The sequence below is a fragment of the Tigriopus californicus genome, chromosome 1, assembly GCF_007210705.1.
Source record: "Tigriopus californicus strain San Diego chromosome 1, Tcal_SD_v2.1, whole genome shotgun sequence".
Classification (NCBI taxonomy): domain Eukaryota; kingdom Metazoa; phylum Arthropoda; class Copepoda; order Harpacticoida; family Harpacticidae; genus Tigriopus; species Tigriopus californicus.
The window spans coordinates 13,934,943-13,940,125 of record NC_081440.1 but is presented as its reverse complement, the minus strand read 5'-3'; the positions used below and the strand labels follow the sequence as shown (position 1 = coordinate 13,940,125).

At 40.5% G+C, this 5,183-nt stretch overlaps 1 protein-coding gene across 4 annotated transcripts in view; it reads right to left on the bottom strand.

Moving 5' to 3' along the window:
• Positions 1 to 5,183, bottom strand: part of LOC131885045 (tetratricopeptide repeat protein 39C-like) — a 30,811-nt gene that overhangs the window by 22,732 nt on the left and 2,896 nt on the right. The window contains exon 2 of one of the 4 annotated variants that reach the window (XM_059232983.1): positions 2,420 to 2,655. The exons of the other annotated variants lie outside the window; for them this stretch is intronic. The gene's annotated coding sequence lies outside the window, so the exon portion shown is untranslated. The remainder of the gene's footprint in view (positions 1 to 2,419; positions 2,656 to 5,183) is intronic. 4 annotated transcript variants of the gene reach the window in all.

Sequence of the window (5,183 nt, the reverse complement as noted above, 5' to 3'; positions counted from 1 at the left end):
AGAAAAAACGGATCGAGGGGTGCTTTGTGGGGGTGGGTTCTCCAGTTTAGAGTCAGGAAAATCGAGATCAATATCTATAAAATTGGGAACTTCCAATTTCCTTTGAACTAAGTTTGGCAGGCAAGACAGGAGAGTGAGTCTTCCCATGCACTCGAACGTAAAAGGGAACTGGGGTTCTAAAAGGGTGAAAGTGTCAAGAAAGAGACAGAATTGGGCAGATCCTAAAGCAAGGGGAGCCATTCATGGAACACCCTTTGACTTGGCTCCCATATCTCATTGTTCCTGTTCACCAAATCAAGATTCTAGTGGCAGCATGACGCATATATCCACACTATAAAAATATCACATTTCTGGATGAGCCCTGCTTTAAGAAATCAAGAAATACGAACGATTAAACATTGCGTCCCCCCCCCTTGTTCTGAACAAGTTTATCCCTCCCCCCCTTCTCCCCCCTGAAAATCACATTCCTCTGTCATTTGGTTGATCTGATTAGAGTCCCTCTAGCTATAGAGTGGAAAATGCAACTTCAATGGTAGAAATGAGTGTAAGAAACTAATCAAATAGTCGCAAATGCCACCTAATGAGATTACTTTCTTACAATATCCCGTAAGCAGTGCAGTGCCAACAACCTCCATTTCAGCTCCACGTGGAACCTGATACGATGTTCAATGTTTTGGCGAGGGGGAGAAATGGAACCATATCTAACCTTACAAATGAGAGCGGAGCTCGTGTTTCTCTTCTTCAAATGCGAAAGTGCAAGGACGACATTCATTGGCCACAATATCGAATCTCTTACCGACCTTGTTTAGCACATGCAGTCCTATATACATACGTACGTACGAGTACAAGTCCACCTTGAACGGCTGTTGTGCCGAGATTAGTGCACTTCTTTCATCAAGACCCTCTCTCCTCATCCTCCCCCTCTCCCCCTATTATATTGACAGGGTGATGCATAACAATGATCTTCTTCAGCCTTGATGCATGATGCATGCAATAGTGTGCATTTGCAATCTACTAATGCAATGACGGCATTGTCGCCAAACTTGACAGTCAATGCACTCAAATGCCTCTGGACTTGCAAACAAAAAAGCTTCAAGTTGAAATTGCCACATTTGTCGGCCTTTCACTCACTCGACGTAATTTTGTTCGCCCTGTCCTCGTCTTATTTGACTTTGACCAAGCACTCAATTAGCCTAAGGACCAAACAAGGATCGATTGAGGTTAGAGAGAAGCCAAAAGGATCGGGAAGAGGTCATATGTAACCCTAGCCACCAATAACCGCGGATGGAGAGGCACATTATGTAGGGCACATACGTACGGCCAGCCAATGGACTTGTAAGTGCCTCACTCACTCAATATTCATCCTGAACCCAAAAGAAAGAGGGATCGATTGGCGTGATTTGCCCACTCTCTCTGCCCATGGGTTGGCCTCAAAAAAAGGCCAAACGCAGGATTCAAGTATTCAACACACAGGTGTAGACAAGCTCCCTCGAGAGTGTGAATGCTCTGGATATCCTTGGTTGGGGGAAACTCGTTTCAAGTCTAGGAATATGTATGTAACAAAGAACAGAAGTCAAGGTCGGTCGGGGTTGAAAAATGGAACAAGTGGATAAGGCCACATTCCCCGGGTCTCTGTTTCTCTGCTCCAATCCCAAAGCCTTTGCTCTGATAGATTTTGGTTGGGGCGGAATCGTTATTTTAGAGTGGGTTTTATGGGAGGAATCCGGTCTATTCTGAAGCAGACCAGACATTTAGAGCGGATCGGTCAAAGGAATGCAATCTAAGATGTATGGGATCAATAGTCCTCGGGAAGTAACATGCCAAAGGACAATTACTTTAGGTTTGGCTGATCCACGCCAAAACAGACTACATGATTTCCCAATAAAAAAGTGTGGACACGTTTGGCACTAATTTGAGACTCAAACGCGTTGTTATTTGCGATGCGAATGACTCAATCCATTAGGATCCCAAACGCTTGGAATCCTTTGGATCCCAGTACAAGGGCCTCTTGAATTGATTGGAAACCACTTGAAGGCTGGTGCTCCTTTCAACGTTTCAACAGGCTTCCCTTCTCGTTTCTTCCTTCCTTTTCACGAGGTTTCAAGGGTTTTACAGCCCTTTTTATTTGTTCACAGCCTTGTTTGTTGATGTCTCGGGAAGCCATTAATCCTGGGATTTATCCCGCCCGGTCCATTCTTATCCCTTCAATTTTGTTCACCGAGGAACATGTGCCACGTTGTGTTGTGTTCTGCGGATATCCAATTTCCAGAACACCTTTTCGCGCTGACTCATCACGTCGCTCTGACAAATGAGTCTCACTCTCACTTGCTCTCTCTCTTCTACTGCACTACCTTATCTGTCTTGGGAGTGTGTAAAGGCCACCGAAACCTTCGAAGATTGAACGGTTCATGACACTTACCCTTTAGTGGTTTGGCAGAATAGGTGATCAATTGAAAGAGTAATTCCAGGGAACTGGTAAAATGTGACTTGGTCAAGAGCGGAGGACACTTGCCCCACTGGAGAAAACAAGTTTCTTTTAGAGATGAACACACATTTGCGGATAACTTGTTCATGGATTTGTTGAATTTCAAGCTAACACAACAAGACTCTCGTATGACCTTCTTCTAGAGTGCTCGGTCATAAACTGAGCTTAGTCTGGAAAAAAGAGAACTTCTGATCAAAGTTGCCTCTACGTTCAGAAAGAGAAGAGGGGTGGTATTGGTCCAACCGGGAAACGTGGAGCAGAATGCCGCCAGAGGGATTTTGTCATGAACACGTCAGTGAAAATAAGGCCCGGATCATCAACGATCAGGGAAATACAGTGTGCACTGTACAGTATATCAAACTTCTCTTTCTCTGAGTTTTGGCCTTTAACGAAGTGTGGCTGTCTTTCATCATAAAATAGAAACGGATATATCGTGCCTTGACACGGTGTTCAAAAAGCCCTATCAAGTTTCCAAAGAAATTCCCAAACACAAATTGGCATTTTTCTACCTCAAAAAGTCATAGGGAACAACTTTAAATCTATTGCTTTATGGAATTCTAGTCCACATAAAAAACTTACATACCTAAAAACATTATAACAACTAAAAATTTCAAAAACGTACCCAATGTAAATTAGGAGCACACTTGAATATAATTTACGATATCATCTATTTCACTGCTACTTGGTCACATCGGATTTAGTGGTCCAAATTTCATCGTTTTTAGCCCCAAAATGCCACGGTTATATGTTAATTCAATTTCCCAAAGAATTAATATCGATTTTCATTATCGCAAAAATGAAAGTCCATTTTTCCATTTCTTGCATAATTTCAAATTTACTTAAAACCTTGTGCAACCATATCTAAAACCCTCAAAAAAGCAGATTTTCAAAAAATTATTTTAAAAGCATCCAAGGTGCATTTAGTTGAGTGGTCACTGAACATTTCACAAATATCAATGAATATTGATATAGATAAAAATGATTCCAGGAATATTATGTAATCGGATTTTGTAAGCAACAAATGTCAGGGCATTGATTTTTCTTCTAAATATAACTCTTTCATTAGGATTTCATTCTTTAGGTTCCGGTTAAGCAATAGCTTGTTTTCACTGTGGCCTGGGCAAAAGATAACATACGATGATAGTAACTCAATTGACAGATGCCAAGTTTGAGAGGGAATCTTACTATAGATCATGAAATAAATAAGATAAAATAATTTCAATTAAAATGAACTTCCCTAATTTGGAAATTGAGTGGAAGTCAGAGCACACGCCATAACATTCTAATCGCAAATAACGTCGGTTAGCTATTTACAACCCACCAAAATTAATGAAATGTCTTTCATGCTAATATCTTAAGATCAACCCCCTAAAAATCTGAATCCCTAAACAAACTCCTAGCAAGGAACCACAATTTCTCTTCAAAATTCATGTTGTTCAAACCATACCAACGCATTTTTGCACTTTTCAACTTTTAGACTCAAAGAGTGGCTTTTTTCATTATCTATTTCCTTTTAAAAATAAAGATATTGAAAATGAGATAACTGAGCATTTTCTTTCATTCCCATTTCAGTAGCTTTGTTTTTGGTTGTTGTAGATGGTGACCGGACAACTCGACCCAGTCCAACAACCAAACACAATATGCCATATGCATGCCGTGGTTAGACACATTTTTAAGGTTGAGAAATGTGAAGGAGGTCTCCAGAAAGGTAATGTAAATTGAAAAAAATAGCATCTTAATAACTAAAGGCGGGTTTCCATACCCACGGTCCCGATATTGCTCGTTCCAATTTTTTTCGAAAACGAAAGTGTATGTGGTGTGGATATTTTCTCTATTCAGTCCTGTCCCGCGTGCAATAGTCCTTGGTAGCGACCATATTTGACAGACTTTGGGCGAAAGAAATAATCTTATTGGGTAAGTACAATATTTGCCTCCTCAAGATAATCATGAATTCGAGAAGAAAAAGTTTGAAATTTTAAAGAGTAGATGATATTTACGCGAAATATCATTATTATTATCATTATTGTTATTATTATTTTGGTTTGGTTTGTTTTTTTTTCACGTGCTTTTCTAATCGCTTCAAGGAATGGAATCCCCAGTACTATTAAAATGAGAGGTTATAATTCGTCTATTTTTTACCTTTCAATCTTTATACGATATTTTGTCTACAAACGCGTTTCAGTTGGCAGACCGAGCTAATCCTTGAATGTAGGGTTGATCAGGAATGCTATCTAAAAATTTGTCCAAGTCTGACTTGAAAGATGCTACCGGATCAACAAGGCCTACGTATTCCCTACGAATATCAGAGGGAAGCAAATTAAACAATGAAGGAGCCCGAGAAAGAAGAAAAGTGGACTTCATTGTTCGAACTAATCTGGATTCTCGAGGGCTTGAAGGTACTCTCATAACGCACATTAAGCTTCTACGGTGACTAGATTTGACCCTAAATCCTGGGTTGGGACAAAGCTCATGCATGCTTTTGAAGACGTACAGTATGAGATACCTTTCGAACCTTCTCTGAATGCTGTACACTACAGTCCCAACGTTTCTAGCCTCTCCCAATACGAGAGCTCTCATTCCTGTGATGTTCCTAGTGAAACATCTTTGGACTTGCTCGACCTATTGCAAACCTGCTGAACTCATTGGAGCCCAAATGGGTGAGGCATATTCAAGATGTGGCTGGACAATCGACTTGTAC